The 23,641-nt window shown below is 51.6% G+C and overlaps 1 long non-coding RNA gene across 35 annotated transcripts in view; it reads right to left on the bottom strand.

Annotated features, from left to right (window-relative positions):
• Window positions 1-23,641, bottom strand: part of LOC102151812 — a 237,951-nt gene that overhangs the window by 128,980 nt on the left and 85,330 nt on the right. For 5 of the 35 annotated variants that reach the window (XR_005368668.1, XR_005368671.1, XR_005368670.1 and 2 more), the window contains one exon: window positions 21,028-21,172. The exons of 28 other annotated variants lie outside the window; for them this stretch is intronic. This is a non-coding gene — a long non-coding RNA (uncharacterized LOC102151812). Of the gene's footprint in view, window positions 1-593; window positions 1,019-21,027; window positions 21,173-22,620; window positions 22,720-23,641 lie in introns of those variants that run through there. 2 more of the 35 variants (XR_005368677.1, XR_005368690.1) reach the window with 2 other exon arrangements.

Genomic DNA, 23,641 nt, shown 5'->3' with positions numbered 1-23,641 from the left:
GCCACCAGGCCATGCACACCTCACCTTCCCCTACTCTGTGCACTCAGAACCCCGGGTTCAGTTGTGACTCTGACATTAGTGACATTTACCTTGGGTGAGGCCCTGGATCTCCCGGCTCTGAAGCTTCACTTCCTCCTCTGCAACAGGGGATGTTAACAACACCTGTCCTCCCAGTGGCTGTCTCAGTGTTGGTGAACGACAACCCCCACCCCATGGCCCAACACACAGCAGGTACTAGATACGGCAACTGCTCCAGGGGCACACAGAGAAGACACACACGCGTGCAGATGCGCAAACACAAACACACACGCGCTCATGCACACACTCACACGTACACACATGCACAAGAAACATAGACGGACTCAACTTCTCTAAAAAAGCAATAAAATAACCTCCAGAAACAAACAGCAAACCAGAGACCAGGGAAGACACCAGCCAGCACACAGATGTTGTCTTTTACCTCCTTCCTGAGGGAAGGGAGATCTTAAGAAAGAAGAGAAAACCTAAGAGGGCCTGGGTGGACACCGGAGCACCCACGGGCAGCAATGATGACGAAACAAAACCGCCCCGTGTCAGTTTTCGCCCAAGCTCACCCGGCCCCAGGGCGACCAAAGCGGAGAAGGGATGAGCAATCACCAGCATGTCAATCCCGCCCCGGCTCCAGGTGCTCCGGTAAATCGCTGACAAGCCAACATCAAGAACGTGACTCCATCACCTTCCCAACACCTCCGCGTGGCTCTGTATCCCAGGAACGGAGTCTCAGTCCCGTTGGAAGCTATCGAGGGAACTTGTAAACAAACACTGCAGGCATAAGGGAAGCTGTGCTAAATGAAGGAAGTGGTCTGGAATCCTCCAGAGCCCAGACTTTTCTGGGGAAGAGAAAGCACAGAGTGAAGGGTTCAAGCAGCCCAAACTCCTTGCGGGCGCCACCCCCACACCACCACCAGGCTGGTGGCTTGACGGAGATGAAGACTGCAGGGCGGTCTTTGCAGGGACAGGGACCTGGGGCAAAGGAGGTATTCGATAAATTTTTCTCCAAGGACTGAATGAGCAGGATCGTGCCCCACAAAACAATTTCATGCAGTCACCATCATTCAGTGAAATGCTCGACGAGAGACTGAAGCTCCTGCCCCCTGCAAATATGAAGGTCACCTTCTCAGTTTCGTTCAGCAGACAGCCAACATGGGGCAAAGGAGACCTGCCACGATGCGCAGACAGGCGCTGGGTGCCACAGCCTGCAGCTGGATCTCAGTCTTGTGATGACAAATGCCGACTTACAGGCAGCACACAGCTCCATTAACACCCACAGCCGACAGCTTTCTCCAGACATCACATGTCCATCTCATCTGACCCTCTTGCTTTACGAGACACAGGTGACGACCATTCACATTTCATGGATGAAGAACCCAGGACTCAAGATACCAAGCAAACGTGGCTATGGGTCACTCATCTAGAAAGCGGCGGCAGCGGCAGGATTTGCACTCAGCTCTGTCAATCTCCCAGGCTCTTACGAGCCCAGGCTCTTAAGCATGGTCAAGCCCAGAGAATGCAGGAAGCAAATCAAAACAGAACCCCTGAACTTCTATCTCAGGGTAGCCACACACTAAGCAAATGTCTCTAGGGTCTGTCCCTGCCAAATCCAAGAAGACCTCTCTCTGCCCCGCCACTTGCCTCCCTGTCCAATCCACCTGCATACACACAGGGTCTCCGCTCCACCAGTGTACCTCCAAGGGAACCACGCTCGTGGGGTCAGTGCCTCTCTCCATGGGAAAAGTGGGGAGCAGGGCTGAGTCTTCTGTCTAAATCCAGCACACAAAGGCACTTAATGAGTATCAGTGTCATTGAGTTGCACAGTGGATCAATACCCATCTATAAAACAGGAATAAAACTGTCACCTCCAGGGCTGTTGGCAGGGTACGATAACCCACAGAACTAGGGTTTGGGTTCTGATAAATGTATCCGTAATTCCTAAACTTTTACAGTTGGTAAATAGAAAAAATATGCCAGTAACTTTGCACGATGCCCCACATGCACTGGGGGCACATATACATCCATACATGTGTGTATGTGCATGTGTTGGGGTGGGGGGGGGTGTTTATGTGTGTGCACATGTGTTCGTGCACTTACCAAAACAGAAATGTGTGTATGCAGTTATCTTTGAATTGGCAATGGAGAATCAGCCTTGAGAGCAGCTTGCGAGGCTGTAGCTTGGATCCATCAGGTAAAATGCTCACAAAGAGCAAGCCTGCCCAGTTAACTGGAGTCCAGTGATGTGCCCATAGAAGGCTGGGACTCAGCCACGTCTGGGGGGAGTATGATAAAGCTGGTGCTTGGAAGGGAGTAAACAGGGCTGGTTTCCAAGTGTTCACGTTCCAAGTATTGTAGGCAGGAAAGAAAGAAAGCTCATGCATCCCCCAAATTCTGCATGCCACACACTATTCACGCCCACTTAGGGAAATCCATCTCAGTCTTCCCTTTATCATCCCTTCATCCATTCCCTCTGCCAGGAGAAGGGTCAGAAAAGCAGGAGCTAAAAGCTACACAGGAGAGGCAACTCAGGTAGACACCTGCCACGAATGGGGAAGGAGCCAAGTGTGACCTGACGGCCTGAGCTGCCCACCTGAGCCCCACCTGCACCCCAGGGCCTCCCCACACCTGTGACTGGGACCCCTTTCTGCTGCAAGCGCTGGGTTTTCGGCAGGTGGGCTGTAGATGCAGGCCATTCCCGGCTGTGACATGGACCCTGGGCCCAACAGCCCTTTCCATCCACCGCCGAAGGCCGGGCCCCGGGTGGTGGTGTTCCTGGGAACCTGGAGAACATTCAGTAGAGGAAGCCCAGGGATGTGGCGGGAGGAGGAAGCGGGGCAGAGCGACCTGCCAAGTTTTCCAGAGGAAATGAGTAACCCGATGTCAGGCAGTGACGCCTCGCCAAGCGAGGAAGTGGCATTGTCTGGGGACCGGCCATGGGCCTTACATAACAAGCACCCCCCCCCCCCCGCCTCCCGCCTCCCCCTCCGCCCCCCCCCCCCCCCCCGCATTCTGGCCATGGCCGTATTTGGGGATTGGCAAAAACATCTGATGAGCACCTCTACCCTGTGTAAACACTGGCTTTATTAGGGTGGTAGAGAGAGGTCTGGCTCGCAGGCCTGCTTGGCTCGGGCCCGCTGCGAATCTGACTCAGCGTCTCTGGGGCCCTCCTTAGGCAGCGTGCACCCGCTGGGTGGCCGGGCGGCTCAGTGGTTAAGCCGGGCTCTGGGTATGGGGGGGGCCAAGCTGCCAGCCTCCACCCCCCACACACACCCCGATCCCCAACACTGTGTAGTGAAAATGGACAAAGCCCTCCCAGGAGGCAGCCAGCAGAGGAGAGGGGCATGGAAATGAGGAACGTCAAGTTCTTGCTGGAGTCGTAGGAGGATGCTAGGGGAGTTTAACAAAATCTTAAAATGCACGTCAACTCAAGTGACAGAGTCATGGATCACAGTGCCATCAGCAAGGCAGAGAGATAATGCCACCAAGGACTCAGTTCTCAGCAGTCTGCAAATCCACCTGCTGCTCACATGAAGGTACAGAGTCCGGGTACGAGGGCAAGAAAAACCCACGATGCTCCAATCTGGTCCCTTGGGGCGGCCTGCTAGGGCCCTACATTCACTGTTGTCACTTCCTACTCAAGAACAACCCACCCGGAAAGAAATTATCACACACATGTACACACGTGCACTCACGCACGCACAGATGCACATCCTTTGTTTTAAAAGCCAAGAAAATAGGCACAGAGAGATTAAGTTCTCCGGTTAATGTGAAACGTTGGGTCAGAATTTATGTATTTTTTTTAAGATTTGATTTATTTATTCATGAGAGACACACAAAGAGACATAGGCAGAAGGAGAAGCAGGCTCCCTGTAGGGAGCCCGATGTGGAACTCGATTCCAGGACCGCGGGATCATGACCTGAGCCACCCAGGTGCCCCTTGGGTCAGAATTTAAAACCCTAGATCTGTTTTACTTTCCACAAAAGGGATTTCTCCCCTTCCATTGGTTATCTGATTTTTTATTTCTTTCTCTACTTTTTAAAGTAAGCTCTACACCCAATATAGGGCTCAAACTCATGACCCTGCAATCAAGAGCCATGTGCTCTACGGACTGAGGCAGCCAGGCGCCCCTGTTTTTGTTTTTTGTTTTTTTTGTTGTTGTTGTTGTTTTTTTTGGTTTTTTTTTTTGTTTAATGATCACCAACTTTGACAAAGGCTGAGAGCACAGTGCAAATTCTTTTTCCTTACAACATGTTGGAGCAAGTGGCCAGCCCAGCGCCCCAGAATACTCTGCGGGGGTACTTCCAAAAGCTAGGACCTTCTCCCCAGATCTATAGCCCACCAGCACCAGCAGGCAGGTGACACAGACACGTAGTAACATCACATCCTAGCCCATGCACATCAGCGGAGCGTCCACAATCAGCGCTACACCGAGTTGTCACATCTCGTCACTCTTCTCCCATCTGGGAACAGGTCCTCTGGCTTTCCTTAACTCGAATGACCTTGTTGCTTCTCAAGGTTATAGGGCAATTATTTTGAACCAGGTCCCACAGTTTGGATGTGTGTAATATTTTCTCATGATTAGATTCCCATTATGCATCTTCATTAACTTTTCCCTTTTTTTTTTTTTTTTTTTTTTTTTTTGCATAATTGCAAAGCCAGAGCTGGAGGAAAGGCTTCCTGGACAAGAGTAAATCATCTAAGTCAACTGTGATGACAACCTTCAGCCAGGCCTTTTTCATCAGGCGCGCGAAGGCTGTGGTAGTTTATGACTCACAGGAGGAGCAGACTGTAGTCTGGGGAGGGACTCGGTTTCCACGCAGCTCAAAAGATGCTGGCATCGTTCTCTCATGCCAGCTTTGCTTACAAATAAAAATTTAAAAAGAAAAGGAAAAAGAAAAAGAAAAACCTCAGAATTGAGTTTAAAAAGACCTTTCATGCGGTGCCAGGCCTCCCCCTTCCCCCCCCTCCCCGCCTCTGTTGCAAAGTACAATACATATGTTTATCTTGCTTCTAAGAAGGGGTATATTAAAATACTTGAGGATGTTCCCCTCCTAACCCTGGCATGCTGGCTCCGACTGGCTGTACAGCCACATACTATAATGAAGTGCAAAAGCAGCAGTCAATTATGGCTTTCGCAAACACAGGGATCTTTCCTGAGGTTGGAAGTCACATCACTTGAAAGGCTGACTTTCTTCAAACTTCCAGGAACTGAGTGGCCCAGGGCCCGTCTATTTAAAGGTCAACCCAGCCCTGCTGTATTTGGAGGGCGGCCGCGGGCACAAGCTTATTCTCAGCCCCTGTCCGCAGCCACCGCAGAGGGCCAGGCTGTGAGTAGCACTGTGTCCCTTCAAAGGGAGGGGACAGAGTGCCGGAGTCGGAGGCAGGGCCAGGGAGACAAGGGAGATGCAGTGATGAGTCGCCTCCAAGGGGCGGTGGCAGTCATCGGTGCTGGACGTAATAGAGCGAACTCCGTCACAGCGGATCCTTGCAAGCAACAACCACAACTCAGAATCAAGAAGAGTCCCAATTTTCTGGAATTTGATGGTCCTCATGTCCCCCTTGTAACTCAGCTCTGTGGGTCCAAGCTCTGGCAGGAGCCGATGGCCCCTGGACCCCTTTTGAAAGTTGACCAGAGGGGCAACAGTCTAGTTCACCCACTGACCACATATAAAATCTCTTAAAAGTACTTAGCCCTTAGCTTTTTTATTTATTTTTTCATGAGAGACACAGAGAGAGAGGCATAGACACAGGCAGAGAGAGAAGCAGCCCCCCTGCAAGGGAGCCTGATGTGGGACTCGATCCCCAGCCCTGGGATCACACCCTGAGCCGAAGGCAGGCACTCAACCACTGAGCCACCCAGGCGCCCTAGCCCTTAGCTTGATGTTAACTCAAACAGCTCTGCATTTATGGAATTTCCTCTGCTTGTTTGGTACTTGTTTATTCTTCCAACTGCTGGCCAATTCAGAACTGCCAGGTTATCAGGAAACCATCGCTGATAGTGCACCTAAAACGTGTTCCGAGTCCTATGGGTAAGCAGCTGGCACAGCTTCCCAGCCCCAGCCGCCCAGCTGGTGAGGGATGCGGCTAGAACACACACGCCCTCCACATGCCTACCACGCTCGTGAAGGCAGTGAAGTCGTGAAGCAGAGAAATCCTATAGATCCTCCACTACCTGGCAAGGATGGCCATGCTGGGAAGAATGATCCCACCTGTCAGGTACTCGAGGGTGCTTTACAGGAGATGGCATCTGTAGGGCTGCCTTTAGTGGGCTCAGAGAAAAAAGGAAGAGGAATCCAGGAAGAAGGTACAATGTGAGCAAAAGCGATGAGACCCGAATAGGGCCTGGATGGATGACAGCGGGCTGGCAAGCTGAAGACCCAAATGCATGAAGTCCTTTGGGACATTTTTGCAGCTCCTGTGAACCAAGCACTGACTTGAGACCAGTCACTATCCCGGGACACCCATTCATGTCATCTGAGTCCTCACAACCGTGGCGGGTAAGAGAAATTACCAGGCCAGGGTTCAGATGAGAAAGTGCAAGGCCTGGAGAAGAAATACTACTGACCACCCGGTTGCTGGTGGTAGGGCTTGCCCTTGATGCTGGGCTGTCCGGCACCAAGCCTGCTGCACCTCCCATGTGCCTTCCCAAGGCCTTTTTCTGCTGAGGTCACTGCTGACACAGGAAAGGATGCCGCTGAAGGGGAATGGGATTGGGGGGAGGGAGGAGGAGAGAGAGGAAGGAGGGAGGGAGCGAGGAAAGGAGGGACAGTGCCAGGACTGTGATTCAGTGCAGACCTTTTCTAGGGTCTGATTAGTTTGAAAAGACTTTGAAACCAAATCCAACAAAACACAACACTTAGTGGGCCAAGCCAGGAAGGAAGCTCAAGCAGGCAATCTCCAAGATTCGGCGTCATCAGAGGGGACCCAGGAAGGGACGCTGTTACCAGATAGGGTCTGAGGGTGCACTCCCCAGAAAGAGGACCTTGAGATGAGAACTCTTGTTGGCCTGTCTGCTGGAGAGAGTGCACGGGACAAAGGGAGTGGGGGGCGCAGGCCAGCTTGAGAGGGGGCTCAGCAAGGAGGGGGTCTCAGCGGGACACCAGCCTCAGCCCTAGCCCACGGGAGTTCTGGAGCATGAATGGCACCACAAAGTTCACCCCACCTGGAAGCATGGGGGGGGCATGGGAGGGTGGCTGGCCTGCTGTACCCAAGTCAGCAGCAGCTGGGGAACGGTGGGGGGGGGGGGGTCTGGGGGGGTGAGCAACTTCCTGGATAAGGCAACAAATCTCCAGAGAAGGGGGCAGCGTGAACTTCAGCAGCTGGGAGGTGAGTGTGCCGTCCCGTCAAGGGGACCGGGGAAAGAACACCAGCAGCATCCACTACAATTAGTCATCCCTAGATGACCGGGAAATGACCAGCAATGATAAGAGTGCCCATTTTTTAACGTTTCCTGCCTAAGCCAGATACCGGGCCCGCGCTGAGTCAGCCGCTGAGATGAGTGCTGAAGCAGCGGGGACGGCCAGGGACGAGGAACGCGGAGGGGTGCCACGGGGACAGGTGTCTGCAGAGACGCGGGACAGCAGAAAGGGCGTATCGCCCGAGCGTGCGTCTCTTCCCTGCTTCTCTCTCCTAAGGACAGTCACCCCGTGATGTCACATGAAACGGACCTAGGACACAAACTCAGCCTTCTGTCCTCCTATCCAGAAAACCCCCAGCAGGACGGCCTAGGAGACGTGTGTAGATCTCTTCGAGAGATTATACCACAATCTGATACTGTCGGTCGGAACTACCAGATAAGCCTCCTACGGTGTCTGGCATGTACATTCAGTGCTAAGTAAAAGCTGAGCGGCTCGCGGCTCGCCAGCTGAGCACATGTCAACCTCCACCTCCACCACCGGCTTCACGTTAACCTCCCAGACCTCTTCCCAGAACAGCAGAGACTCGTTTCTGAATGAGTCGGCCGCCTCCGAGTCAACAAATGAATGGAGACACAAAGTGTGGTGGATTCATACAGCGACATAGTATTCGGCTGTTTAAAAAAAAAAAAAAGAATGAAGCATTGATATATGCAAGAAGTTTCATGGAAGAGACTTGGAAATATTATGCCAAGTGAAATCAGCCAACACAAAAGACCCATATATAAAACAAGAATACATACATGAGACAGACAAATCCAGAGACACTGGCAGAAATGGGGGGGGGGGGGATGACTGCTAAAGGATACGAGGTTTCTTTTTGGGGTAATAAAAATGTTCTAAAATAGATTGTGGGACGGTTGCACAACTCCACCGACCTATTAAAACCACTGAATTGTACACTTCAAGCCAGTAACTTGTAGGGTATGTGAATTATATCTCAATAAGGCTTCTATATGGAGCCGTGCCAGTAATACCACCAATGCCAATCCCAGCCACTGTGCAGACATGTTAGCTGTGGCTTCCAGAACAGTATGCGCTAGGTCTGAACAACTCCATGAACATGCAGACATGTGTCCCCGAATGCACCCCTCAACAGAGGGCACGACCCTGCCAGCTGAGAGCCAAAGGGCTTTTAGAAGAGCTGCTGCCACCCGCCCCCCAAAACTCTGACCCTCGCGATCCAATGCCACAAGGGCCACACAGCGGACGGCCTGCAGATCTTATTTTGTCTCCCGCCCCGAGCAGTTCCTAAACAGTGGGAGTTAAATATTTATAAAGAAGTCACTGTTTAATGTTCCATCTGTACTTGCGAAGCCTGACGCAGGGAAATGCTGAAGTGACAGCTGATTATACAACCCAGGGGAAGCCCGCGCGCCGGGGCGCCTGACAGTCCCCAGGACTCTGGCCTCACCTTCCCGCCTGTTGTTTCCAGCAGAGCTGTCTTCCTCCTCAGGGAGCCCTCCAATGCTACCCTCCTCCTCCTCCTCCTCCCCCCCTCCTCCCTCCCGCCCATCGAACCAGAGGAAATAGCCCTTTGGGCCAAAAGCTGCAGGTCTCAGGGCTCCTGATGAGTTGCTCTGAGCAGTTCCTGAGTAAGTGGAGTGCTGTGGGGGCGAGGTCTTCCTGCAGGGAAGCAGCGCACAGAACAGGAGGGCCTGCAAACCGGGGCAGCCAGAGGCACAGGCGTGGACCGGGATTGCCTTCTGAGGACTCCCGAAAACCATCCTCCGTGCCAGGCCCCAGTCTGAACACGGCATGGAAAGTGAACACCAAAACCAACTCCCAGACCTCACATCCCAGCTTCAGTGAACACCAAAACCAATTCCCAGACTTCACATCCCAGCTTTAATCTTTCCTGCCTCAGTTTCCCCAGCTGTAAAAGCGGCCTGGAAGGTCCAGCTGATTTACAGTCACTTCTGAGCATGAAATAAGATGGAACTTAGAGGCATGGAGCAGATGTAGCTATTTTTCTTGTGACATGAAGGTGAATGAATGAGACACGATACTGAGAGGCCGTGTCAGGTGCTTTACCTCTCTGCCTGGCTTCTGCCCATCTGGTTAAGGTGTAGGTGGGTCTGTCCAGGCCAAGCAGTGTGGGCATTGTGGGCATCTCTATGCAGATCAGAGAGTGGAAGGAAAGTCTTCACCTGTAAACCCTCCATCTCATCCTCAGGCCTCCCTCCTGCACTGCCATGCACACCAGCAGGCGAGGGGTTCAGCATCTCATGCCGCCCGCTGCTTCTCCGACCACCGACCTGCTTCCTGCTTCTCGACCACCACTACCTGCTTCTCCTTCCCGGCTCCATCCTCACTCGGCTGTGACCTTGGGCCACTCTGGTTGCCTGTCCCTGCCCTCCACAGCTTCCCACACACATTAGGGGCCATCCGTGTTGCTGATAAACTGCAAGGTGGGGAGGTGTCCGCGTCTGCTATCCCTGTCACTCCTAGGACTCCTTTTGAGGCCTGGGCACCCCGTGGCTAATGCACAGGGGCTGGATTGTCTGCTGCACTGGGGAACAGCTCTGCCAACATGTGCACCTGGCCTGCCCCCATCCACCCTTGGAATCCCACTGGCTCTATCCCCAGGTCTTGAGGGAAGGAGAGAGGGGAGGCCTTGTAGAAGCCCACTGGCCTCCTCCCTCTTCCTGCTGTGCAGGTAGCGCTGAGCTGGTGGGGGGGGGGGGGCCCGCACCATATCAACAGGCAAAGTCCCTTTCTGCAGGGATTGTCCCTTGTTCCGGGAGCCAGATGCATAAAGGACTAAGATAAGCACAGGCACGAAGGGAATAAGAGGGCTCAGGGAGACGCAGGCCAGGCAGGGAAGAGCAGGGGCAAGACCTGAGCCAAAGGAACGGTGTGGAGAAGAGGACCCAGAGAAGAGCTACTTGACCCGAAGCCACTTAAAATAAGGTCCAGATATTTACAGTAAGTGGGGCAGGTCTGTGTCCTGGAGAAAGAGGGACTTTCTCCTGAAAAGACAAACTGCCAGCACCTGCTTTTGATCCTCAGCTCTACCTCTCATTTGGCTGTGATCTTGGGCCACTCGTGTCACTTGTCCCAGCCCCTTTCCTGGGGGTGGGTACTTTACAAGAAACAAAGAACTATAAATATCAAACATTTTACAATCAGAACTTAATGATTTAGCATTTATATATTACAAATGCCTAATGCATTAATTACAAATGATCATAAATACAAATAAGGTCTGTCTTATACCTCACGTCGAAGTTGTCACTTTAAACTCTGCTCTAGGGGCACCTGGGTGGCTCAGTCGGTAAGTGTCTGCCTTTGGCTTAGGTCAGGATCTTGGGGTCCTGGGATCTAGCCTCACATCGGGCTCCCTGCTCCTCCCTCTCCTGCTCCCTCTGCTTACGCTGTCAAACAAATATATGAAATCTTTTTTAAAAATAAAAATAAAGGGCAGCCCAGGTGGCTCAACGGTTTAGCGCCGCCTTCAGCCCAGGGTGTGATCCTGGAAACCCAAGATCGAGTCCCACGTCGGGCTCCCTGCATGGAGCCTGCTTCTCCCTCTGCCTGTGTCTCTGCCACTGTGTCTCTCATGAATAAATAAATAAAATCTTTAAAAATAAATAAAAATTTAAAAAAAACCCTTGCCCTAAGTATTAGTCACACAAAAAACGAATCCAATGCCAAAGCTTTTCTTACCACATATTTTGTCACAAAATATAAGCTCCCTTCACTCCTCATCATTAAAAGGATCATTTTACATAAGACCTTCCCGGACTTCTTTCTTAATCTTCCGAAGGCCTCTTAATTCTTTTAAAATTTTTAAAAAGATTTTATTTATTTATCCATGAGAGACACAGAGAAAGAGGCAGAGACACAAGCGGCTCCATGCAGGGATCCCAATGTGGGATTCGATCCCAGGACTCCAGGATGACACCCTGAGCCGAAGGCAGACGCTTAACCACTGACCCACCCAGCCGTCCCTTTTTATATTCTTTTATTTCTAAATCACTTTCTTTTGATTTGCATGGAATCATCTTTGTGTTCTTTCCTCCATGTTAACTGGTCTGATTGCCCCAGAGCCCCGAGGCCTCCCTGACCACAGTACTCAGGGCCCCTACCCGCTTCTCTCTCCCCACAGTGTAGTAAGTACCAGTACCCTACATCTACCCTCTGGTTCCCTTTGTAGTTGCTTCCCTGGCCAGGGAGGCCCCGGACGGCAGGGATCTACGTCCATTTCTCAGGCTGTTAGCTGTATTAGCCCTAGAGTATCAGGCACTGCACCAGTGTCTGGCACACAGAAGGTGCTAGGCCAGTGTGAGCAACTCCAGAAGCCTGCCCACAGTACCTGTACTTGCACTGGGAGACCCTGCAGTCTAGGCAAACGTGCTGTTTCTGGCCACTGCTCTGCCTTAGGGAGAAAAAGCCCCATTACCCAACTCCCCCAAAGTCACCTCACTAACCAGGGAGACAACCGTGAACAGGACAGATACTTACATACATACTATAGCCGCACGTGTATCCGCCAATCGAAAGGCAGGGTCTGTCTTTGGGCCACTGACTGGAGATGCAACTCGTCTTTCTTGCAAAAATACACACTCACTGTGCAGTATCTACGATTTCTGATTTCTGCCGGATCTGTCTTTGGACCACCGACTGGAGATGCAACTCGTCTTTCTTGCAAAAATACACACTCACTGTGCAGTATCTACGATTTCTGATTTCTGCCGGATCTGTCTTTGGACCACCGACTGGAGATGCAACTCGTCTTTCTTGCAAAAATACACACTCGCTGTGCAGTATCTACGATTTCTGATTTCTACTGCTTTAAAATAGTGCAAAAGTTCGTCCTCTGCAAAGCACATGGAATACAGACTTCTTATAATTTGACTATGTTTTTTCCCCTCTATTATTTTACAGCTGTTCTGCCCCCTAAGTGGTTCGGTGACAACTTTTTAGCAAATCAAGGTTATCCGTTCTTTCCAAAGTCCCAAACTTAGTTTTCATGCAGCGACTCTCTGTATACTCAAATTTCTTCAGGTTATGCAATATTTAATTACCGACACAACTAACTTTTGGCCGGCAGAGAAATCAAAGAGTGGTAAAAGCCTTTTGGCACACCAGTACCAACAGCGGACATTTAACGGGTGTTTGCCACATGCCAGGAAGCATTGTTCTAAGCCTTACATATATTAACTCATTTGATGCTCATAAACACCCTAGAAGGTAGGGGAGTCCGGTTTTGGAGATGAAGCAACCAGGCACAGAGAGGTTACTTAACCTGTGCAAGGTCAACAGCTAGTCAGGAGCAGAACAGACGTCTTCATCTGGACAAATGGACTTGTGAGTAGCCCACCAGCCCTGCGCCTTCAGTGACCCTGGGGCCTCAGCAGTTTGCTGCACAAAAATGGGCGAGGGAACCAAACAGAGGTCAGTGAAGAGTTTCTGCTACTCTTGCCCTGGACTGACAAATGTTCACAACGTCTGGCCATCAGCAAATGACTGATCATCGTCAGATGTGGGTGGGCTGGACACTACCAGTGAGTTTATTAGTGCATATTTTCATGTTACATGACTTCTGTCTCCCTGCGCAAGCTGTCTGTAGGAACACAGACACAGAGGACTCCCTCAATTCCTATGTGGCTGAGGCATGAACTACTAGTTGGGGGCACACCAAGAAATGAGGTGGCTTCAGAGCTGAGCCGAGTTCTGGGCGGATGTATGGGGCCAGGGGGTTTGGAGGTAGCACTGCCTACACAGGGTGCTCCATGTCCAGCGTCAGGCCAGCAGTGCTATCAGCCTGCTGCTTCTCCCAGCGGGCAGCATGAGATGCTGAACCCCTCGCCTGCTGGTGTGCATGGCAGTGCAGGAGGGAGGCCTGAGGATGAGATGGAGGGTTTACAGGTGAAGACTTTCCTTCCACACTGCATAGAGATGCCCACGATGCCCACACTGCTTGGCCTGGACAGACCCACCTACACCTTAACCAGATGGGCAGAAGCCAGGCAGAGAGGTAAAGCACCTGACACGGCCTCTCAGTATCGTGTCTCATTCACTGCCCTGAGCCTCAGTCCCCGTGGGCGGTACCTGCTTGGCAGAGTGGGGGACAACTCCCTCCCATTTCACAGAAGGAGGAACAAATAGTCTCCAAAGGCCCCCCTCTCCTGAAACCCAGACACACTGAGAACCGTGTCACTAATTAAATAACTCTCCAGACTAGAAAAGGAAATGGATTTGCTACCTGAATCACTTCCATGGGGTAGAAGAGGTCACCTCACTATTTCTTGAAATAAAAAGCGTCAAAGAGGAGCTCAAGGAACTCAGTTTCTCAGCTTTGAAAGGGTGCCACACTAGAAAATGCACACTCTACAGCGGCCCAAGTGCTACCTGAAGTGTGGTGGCAGGTGGCTTTAAAATATAAGCACACGGGGGGCGCCTGGCAGGCACCGTTGGTTAGGCGTCCGACTCTTGGTTTAGGCTCAGGTCATGATCTCGGGATGGTGAGATCAAGCCCAGTGTCAGGCTTAGTGCTCAGCATGGAGTCTGCTTGAGAATTCTCTCTCTCTCCCTCTGCTCAGCCCCCACGCTCTCCTATCTCTAGAAGAAATAGATCTTTAAAAATAATAATAATAAGCACACACAAAAATACTACCTTAGACTTTACTGCTCCCGTTTATATGGGGAGTTGGTCACAGTCCTGATCTTCACATGCAATCATATCGTGAGGCTGTGGATGCCTATACACACTCAAGATGTCCTGCACATTATTCCTTTAACTTCACCCTCAAATGGTGCTCCAGAGCTGGGGAAACAGGCTCAGGGAGATTATTAAGAGGCATAACCAATGCCACCCAGCTAGGTAAGTGGTTAACCCAAAGAGATGACAACTCAGAAGGGACATGGCATCTGCCTCCATCAACCGGGAAGCTGTCACCTGGAAGAGTTTGTTTCATCGGGAAGGTCGCAAGGATCAGAATCCACACGGCTGGGAGAGACAGCCCACGCCTCGGCGGAAGGAAGTACATTAGAACCGTCAATGCCACCTTTCTGGTGGTAGTAAGTGCCGCATCAGCGGAGGTACTCAGGGCCACACTGGACAGACAAGTGGCCGGGTTGCTACAAGTGGACAATCAACTTATCTCTTGGGCGTTTAGCCTGGACTGGGCAGGGATTCCATGAATGAATCAAGTCTTAAGCATTTGCTTGCTGTGTTATGCGTGCACACAAAAAAGTTTATATAACTAGCACGTTTCAGATTCAAGTTATTTAACCTTTGTTCATCCCTGCAACCCCCAGAAAAGGTGGATGACCCATATGGGTGGCATCAGCAAAGTCTCCTTTCTCCACTGAGCTATCACCCAGCCGTTTACGGAGGATGTACTATGTGCCAGGTGCTGTGTGGGAAATGTGGATGAATAATGCAAGTCTCCAGTTCCTGTCTTCTAGGGCCCACAGCGCGCTGGGTCAAGTTCATCAATGATAGCAGAAACAGACGAACATTCCTGAGGGCCTTGTGGATTCCGGACAGTGCATTAGAGCGGTTCTGGAGGCCACAAGAGTTATGGTAATATCAGGCCCACTGACAAAGGAGGACATAGGCCAGAGAGGATAAATGGCTCCCTGTGTCCACTCAGTGAGCGGAGAGCCCGCCTTCACATTCAGCCAGCCCCGTCCAGCTGCAAAGGGCACCCTCTCTCCACGGCACTGCCAGGTGCAATGATGCACATTCTGGTACCAACGGGAAGCCTCCTCCACCGGGAAAGTCAGAACCGGCCTCTGCTGTCTCCACTCCTCCACGCTTCACCCTCAAGGTCATTCTACGGCTTCCTTTATGCTTTACCACTGGCCCAATCCAATTCCGGTGGCAGTGCCCGCCCCGGATGCAGGCCAAAGACGGGCCATGCTCTGATAGCAGAGATGAAAGGCAGCGCTGCAGTGTGCATGAGGTCCGAACAAACGTCAACTGCTTTCATCAGGAAAACCCCAAATTACCCGCTCCTAGACACAGCCTTTCATCTCCGACGGGGCAAGCGGAGGCTGCTCATTAGAAAAGCTGCCTTGTCCACAATCTCCCTTGTGGGGCAAATGCCAGCGTCCCCCTCGGAACTGCTGCACTGGCGCGCTCTGAGGGGCGGCGGGGCTGTCGGAAACACGGGCCCCGCTCTGCCCTTTGCCGCAGGACGCTGACTGACCCGACACAGAGCAGTCCTGTCCCGGCCGGGCGCCACCGCTGCAGAGGGAGGGCACTGCCGTCAGACAGCGTCCCCAGAGCGGCTGCAGGAGCGCGGTGCCCGCCAGGCCGCTGCTGTGTGCCTCCCACACACACAGCCTGCAGCCCCAGGAAACGGAGGTTTGGGACCACAAACATAAATGTTCAGGAGGACTGACCGGCCCCACTATTTCTTCCCTCTTTCCTTTTCTCTCTCTTCTCCAGCAAAGCCGGCAATTGAGAACTCCACATCACAGATTCCTGTGGCTACAAGGGGCCTCTTGAGGTCATCAACACCACTCGCCCACATCAAGACAAGCCTGTCCTGAAGCTGTCGCAGAAGGCAAGCCATAGTCCTCATTAAAGGCATCTTAAGGAGAGGTTGCTGGCCTGCCTTGTTGCTACGAGCACGGTCTATGCCCTTCTGAATCGTAACACCCATAACATTTGATTTTCCTATTTTATTCCAACATCTATGTCTCACTTATGGCTGTGAGCTCTTAAGACCTCCTGTGTCCTCAGGACTTAGCATACTGCCTGATCCAGAGGGGCTACCCAGTAAATGCAGGTTATGCGTGGGCAGGTGGGTAGGTGGGTCAATGGATGGGTGGGTGGGTAGGTGCATAGATGGGAGAGTAGGTGGGTTAACAGATGGGTGGGTGAGTGAGTGGGTCGACGGGTGGATAGATGGGTGAGTGGGTAGGTCAATGGATGGGTGGGTAGATGGGTGAATAGGTGGGTAGAGGGGTGAGTGGGTGGGTCAATGGATGGGTGGGTGGGTGGGTGCGTAGATGGATGAGTAGGTGGGTCAACAGATGGGTGGGTGGGTGAGTGAGTGGGTTGATGGGTAGATAGATGGGTGAGTGGGTAGGTCAATGGATGGGTGGGTAGATGGGTGAGTAGGTGGGTAGAGGGGTGAGTGGGTGGGTCAATGGACGGGTGGGTGGGTAGATGGGTGAGTGGGTGGGTGAGTGAGTGGGTGGGTGGATGGAGTGGGTAGATGGATGGGTGGGTGGGTCAATGGATGGTGGGTAGGCAGATGGGTGGATGGGTGGCTGGGTGGGTACATAGGTGAGTACCCACAGGATGAAAGTTCAGGCAGAAAAAGGAAAGACAAAAGATGTTTGCAATTAGTGGCTATCAAACATACCCACTGTAGACTGTCAGAATCTTGACATTTTGGGGCCAAGAGGAACTTGAGGGACCCCAAGTGTCATTCTCCCCTCATTTTGCAGATGTAAAAACTGAGACTCCTAATACAGGTTGCCTTGTCCAAGGTTACTGACTGAGAGTGAGGGAATCCATAGCAACACCTACAGCTGTTGGCCACCTCAATCAGAAGAATAAAAGGCAATCCAACCTGCTGTCAGAACCAAAATGATACTCACAAGGGTGACCTGTACGGAGAGGCACCGCCTCTTACCTCCCACTTGTAAAGCTTCAGTTAAGTGCTCCTAAAAAAGTGACAGAATCAAGAAGAAGAGGACACAGGGAAGAAAGAATGCAGGTCTTCCACCTTGACAAGGCCAGGTGAAGGCGACAGCCAAACAACTTCCCATTGGGAAAGCCAGTTCTCCTGTCTCTCCCTAGATCACACACCTCTGCAGGGTGAAGGGGGGAACAAAGCAGAGCATCTGCATCTTCCTTCCCCATGTCTTCCTGCAAGAATTTCCACAATGAAAGAAAAAAAGCAGCCAAAAGCCAAAGATCAGAATGAAATTGTCCATCTCCAGCTTGGTTATGGAGAAGAGAGGCAAGTCAACCCACAAGTGCTTCCTGACCACCCACAATATGTTTGGTCCAGGGCTGAGCACACACAAAGGACAACGAGAAGTCTAAATCCTAGGCCAAGTGCACAATTCGGGTCATGGACTGCCTCCTGCTCTTTCATGCTCTTGTCCAGGCAGCAAATCAAGACTAAGCACCAGTCACATGCCCCTGAGCTAGATTTTGTCGCTTGGGTCTGTTCTATGCTGAGTATGCAAGAAAGTTGACCTTGATTCAAGGAGTGATCCTGCCCATCCTTCATGTCCATATGGTGCTTTTCCGTCTTTAAAGCCCAGACACAGATACAGTTGGTCCTCATAACCACCCCAGAGAAGATGCCTAAGTGTTCTCCTGCTCCCCCACTACACATTTAGGAAAAACTGAGGTGCTGTGGGTTTATGAGATTCATCCACAATCACGCAGCAGGACAGGGACTCAAACCTTCATCTTCTGTTTTCTTTCAGCTATAGATCTTTGCCTCCTCGGGAAGGAGGTGAGCAGTGTGTGTTGGAAACAGATCCTGTAGGCAGGCGGCCGGAGTGCATCAGGTTTCAAAGGACTTGGATGTGTGGAAGGTAAGGGGCAGGTGTCTCACAAAGGATACGAAGCTGAGCTGCTTGGAGTCAAGGCCATGCATCCATGAGCTGAGTGAGCACAGTTCTTGACTGCACAGTGTTGAGTTCACTCTGATGCAAAGCAAAGCAAAACAAAAGCCTTTTGTGTTGCCCACGAAGAAGAGTAAAGTGATCATGTCAGGCTCACATAAGCCCATGTTCCACATCTGTGGGTGCCTCTCTAAACTGTGTGCCCTAACTGAGCCTCTACTTTCTCACCTGTAAAATGGACATAATGGGGCCCACTCCATCTATAGAATTCACTGGGGTCAAAAGTCAGACGTAAAGTGTGTAAAGCATGTGCCCCACATTTCCTCTTTTTTACCTCAGGGGGACCTGCTGTGCATGTGTGTTTTAGTTGAAGTGAAACTAACAAAAACTAAAAGTAACCATTTTAATATACACAATTCAGCGGCATTTAGTACATCTGCAATGAGGACAACACTTCTACTTCCAAACCATTTCCATCATCCCAAAATAACACCTCATCCCCATTAAGCAGTTATGCCCCATTGCCTCCCACCCCCAGCAACCAAGGATCTGCATTCTGGCTTAATTCTGAACATGTCCTGAAAATGGAATTCCTACATTTTGTAGAAATGTAGGAATCCTACAAAATGACCTTTTGTGCCTAGCTTTTTTCAATGTTCTTGAGGTTCATCCATGTTGTAGCAGATTATCAATACTTCCTTTTTATAAATAAAATCAGTATTTGATCAAATCAATGCTTCTATAGAGTGTAATCGCTAGGTCATAGAAGGATTCTATACCTAACTGTGAGAAACCACCAAGCTGTATTCCCCAGTGGCTTAACCCTGTTACATTCCCATCAGTGGGGCACAAGGGCTCCAATTTCCCTACATCCTGGCCAACACTGGTTATTTTCTGCTCTTTTGTAATTATGATTATAACCATCCTAGCAGGTATAAAGGGATATCTCATGGCTTTGATTTACATTTCCCTAATGACTAATGAAGTTAGGCATCTTTTCATTCGCGGGCCATTTGCATATTTCCTCTGGAGAAAGGGATATTGAGGTCTTTTGCTCATTTTTGTATCGGATTGTTTGTCTTTTTGTTGTCGAGTGTTGGGAGGTTTGGGGGCAAGGTTGTGTGGCAAACCGCCCTGCTGCCTCAAGGTGAACGATCTGGTGGTCAGACAGGCACCTCACACAGACACAGCAGGGCAGCCCTGTGGGCAAGGCCCAGCCCTTCACTGGGACAGGCCGGCCGAGGCTCTAGAGAGAACAAAGATACAACTCAACTGGGCTGGGAAGTGGGAGCTGAGCAGAAGTCTGAGGGAGGCTGAAAAGAGGGAAACACCCAGGAAGACAACACCTTCCACTGGCCTGGAGTGGCTGAGCAGGTGATCTGGGGAGTCAGTGGTCACCTGGCTTCCATTCCCACAGCAGAAAGGGGAGGAAGCATGCACAGTGGGTGAGCGGAAGGAAGCACTTCCAGCCTGGAGAGCTTCCAGAGGCCCTGAACCTGGCTGAAACTCCCAACAACTGGCACAGAGCATAGACTACTGGGGGAGGGGTGGCACCCCACCCCCACCCCCATGGCGAGCAAGGCCTTGATGGGGCCTCACACTTAACAGCTGCCATCACTCAGTGAAACACCATCTTCACCAAAGAGGTGGGACTGGCCACAGTCACACATGGCCCAGCATGAACTGTGATGGTCCATGGCTTCCCAGTGCCAAAGGACACATGCCAGGTCAGGCTCAGTGGATGAATCTTCTGATCACCGAGCTACAGAGGGAATCCTGGTTTGAATGCCAGGCACTGGGAGCAGATGTGAAGAGGAAGCCATGCCGGAGCTGAGGGGTAAGGCACACTCTCCAAACCAGAAGAAAGCACAGGCACGATGGGGACACCTGCAGAGAAAGGCCAGCTGGACAGGGGGACGTGAGCTGAGCCCAGAAGTTAGCAAGAAAGGGAGGAGAAGATGGAACAGTGACCCTGTATTTGGAGTTGGCAGACCTGAGTTCAATCCTAATGCCACCATGTACAACCTGCAGCATTCAGGCAAATTCCTTAACCACGCACAAGCCTTTCCTCCTTCGTGCATCACAATGCATCAAACTTCTCCACTAGGATGGTTGTGGGATTACATGGGGGAAGAGTGGGCTCCAGCCTCACGGAGCCGTCACCCTGCAGAGGGCCCACCTGCGTGACCTCGGCAGCTTCTCCTTGTCCAAATCCCTTCATGGCCACTTACCCTCAGAGAGATCTTTGGCAGGTCACTCGACTCCTTTGAGTCCGAGTTTGTTCATCTTTAAAATCAGAGTGGTGATAACAGTACCTATCACGTAGGGCAATCGTATGGGTTACATGAGTTAACACATGTCGACCATTCAAGATGCCCAGGAAGTATCTCCAAAATTTAGCCAGCTAGCATGATTAGACAACCTTCAGGAAAACCAAGCAGTCCTCCCCGCTCAACCGATCCGTGTGTGAGTATAGATACTGCAGTGAACCCAATGCCAGCTCCAAATGCTCCAGCTGCAGGATCACAGAATTTCTTTTTAAGATTTTTTTTTAATTTATTCATTCATGAGAGAGACGGGGCGGGGGGGGGAGGCAGAGACACAGGCAGAGGGAGAAGCAGACTCCAAGCGGGGAGCCTGACGTGGGCCTCGATCCCAGACCCCAGGATTACCCTGAGCCAAAGGCAGACGCTCAACTGCTGAACCACCCAGGTGTCCCAGGATCACAGAATTTTTAAACAGGGGGATCTGCTCACTCCTCTTGAGGAAGAAGAGACAGCCCGAAGGCTCACCTAACGAGGGGCACTCAGAGCCAGGTCTCCTCTAAAAGCCAGTTCCGCCCCTGCCCCCAGCCCCATCCCCCGACTGCCCACACCAAGCCTCACCCGTCCTTTATCCATTATGAGACAAGCACCACCCATAAACCTGTGGTGAGGTTCGGTTAAAACAGTTTATGGAAAGGAAGACTGTTCCTTCTGTCTTTGCCTAAGATAAGAGTAGTCAGAGACCGGAAAGGAGCCACAATGTCACCTGCAGCACTGACTCCTGGTCCCTAGAGGCACTGTCAGCGTCCCCGAGCACGGCAGAGGAGGACAAGCATGCTCTCAGACACAGCCGGTGTTAAGCTCTAGGTCTGCGCGCTGTGTCTTTACTCCGTGGGTCTCAGTTTCCTCACCTGCAAATGAGGGAATACACAGGGTTGTGGTGATGGTAAGAAGTAAGGAGCCCCAGAGGGCGCCTGGCACTCAGTCTCTTTACAGACCCCAGTCCCACACTTTATAGCTGCTGGACTGATCGCTCTCACTAACTCCTGCTCCAGGGCTACTGGGGGGGGGGGCACCCCACCCCCATGGCAAGCAATGCCTCGATGGGGCCTCATACTTAACAGCTGCCATCACTCAGTGAAACACCATCTTCACCAAAGAGGTGGGACTGGCCACAGTCACACATGGCCCAGCATGAACCCCTATGGAGCCTCTGCAAAGCCAGAATGTTAAGTGCTGGGAGTGGGGACCCACGGCCACCGGGCTCTGTTGTGTGGGTCACAGAAACCACGCTCGGGAGCACTCCTGGCTGCAGCATTCCTGGTGAGAGTTCCCGACACAGACGTGCCTGCATCTACTCAAATGACACAGGCCAAGAAAGCAATGTCCAGAACAAAGGGACACGGCTATCGGCAAATGGAAAAGTTTCCAAGAGGAGCTAGGAAGAGGCTGGAAGTAAAAGGGAGTCCTTTCTGTTCAGCCTCCCTTGTGTCACCGATGGTTCAGAGCAGGTGGACAAAGAGATGGGTGTCTAGGGTTCGGCCTATCTCAGACTCTGAGCACAAGCCCGTCGGAGTGACTATCTGTGGGAGGCTGGGAAGGAAAAAGTCTGCATTCCTACTCCTTCCCCAAATCCTCAGTGCTTAACAGCACAGGCTCTGGAGTCAGACTGCTGGGGCTGGGACACCAGAGCAGCCACGTTTAGCTCTGTGACATGAGACATTATACTCAACCTCTCTGATCCTCGGTTTTCTTTGTTTGTAGAAATGGGGCTAGTGACAGCACTGCCTCTCCTAGGATGACTGCAGGGACTAAGTTATGTAACAGATGGCCAGGACTTAACCACGAGATGAACGTCGGCTCTGATAATTAGCTACTCATTTAATTATTACCATCAGGAAGTCATTTAATTGCACTGATCCAACTAGAGTGGGCTTTGCAGTTGTCCATCTGATAAGAGATTTCCCAGCAAATGAAGACAGTTAAGAGGGAGGCATGAGCGTTCTCGGTCAGATTCCTACAAGCTTGGCCATGTCAGCTCGGGGTATCACACCTGCCCCACAGAACAGAGGTTCTTTCTTACCCCCAGTCTACAGACGTGGACACCAAAGCTCAGTTGCCCAGGAAACAGAGGGTGAGTAAATTCTTTCAGGAACAAAAACAAGCTTTAAGCATCCCCTCCTGATGCATATTTTCATCACCGCACCCCAAGTCCACCCCACCCCTCCAATCGTCCTCTCCTGAGTCGAGGGTGGACCGGCTTAATTAAGCAACTGTCCCTCCAGCCCTAATGTGGCAAGGGTGAGGGTCAACATGATGTGCTGGGGCTCTCCCCTGCACCCCACTCCCTGGGGCTTACCCGTTACATGCACAGCCTCTCCACTTGGCCTCATCAGAAAAACTACCTCCCACTTGCCAAATCTTGGCCACGGTGATCCTTGTGGGACCTACAGGTCTGACGTACAGACAGTCCTAAAAGAACAGGAGCATGAGTGCCTTGCTTCTGCCTGGTTCCAAAAGCCTTTGGCCCACCATTTTCCTCCTGACCCTCGGCTCCTGGAGGCTGATCACTGCCTCCCAGAGGGAGTTCTGGTTCCCACTCCAGTCCCAGTGTCTCTGCAGGGGCTGCCACAGCCCAGCTTCCCAACCCACAGGCCTCGTCATTCCAGGACCCCACACGCTGCCCTGCACCACCATGCCCACTCAGGACCACACTGGCCACCCCCAGCAGAGCTGTACCAGTTCTTAAAGGTGCATCCTGGGGCACCTGAGTGGTTCAGTGGTTGAGCATCCACCTTTGGCTCAGGTTGTGATCCCGGGGTCCTGGGATCAAGTCCCACATCGGGCTCCCTGCAAGGAGCCTGCTTCTCCCTCTGCCTGTGTCTCTGTGTCTCTCATGAATAAATAAATAAAAATCTTATAAAAAAATAAAAAGTAAAAAAATAAAGGTGCGTCCTGTCCACTTACCTTTTAATAAAAAAACGGTTGTCCCTGGGTCTCTCTCCAGGAAGCTTCCCACATATACTAAACATTATGCATGTACTAGTTCATTAAAATAATCTCCAGGCATGAACACCAGCGTTGCTCCCATTCTGCAGCTAGGGAAACTGAGGCTGAAGGAAGTGTGTGGTCCAGGGTCACATGCTAATAAGTAACAAAGCCAAGATTCAAACTCAGGCCTTCTCACTCAGAGACACATCACTTCGAACACTCGGCTGTACTGTTTTCCTGCTGTTTTCCCCACTCGGGGAGGGGCAAGTGTTGTCTTTCTAGTAACCACCCTGAGAACCCAGCAGACACATGTGCTCATTGATTATCTGAATGATAAATAGCAGCTGATCCATAAAGGGGGAAAGTGGCCTGTGTGACCCCACCCCCTT

Source organism: Canis lupus, chromosome 13 (genome assembly GCF_011100685.1).
Source record: "Canis lupus familiaris isolate Mischka breed German Shepherd chromosome 13, alternate assembly UU_Cfam_GSD_1.0, whole genome shotgun sequence".
NCBI lineage: Eukaryota > Metazoa > Chordata > Mammalia > Carnivora > Canidae > Canis > Canis lupus.
The sequence above is the reverse complement of the archived record's forward strand: the minus strand, read 5'-3'. Positions and strand labels throughout refer to the sequence as shown.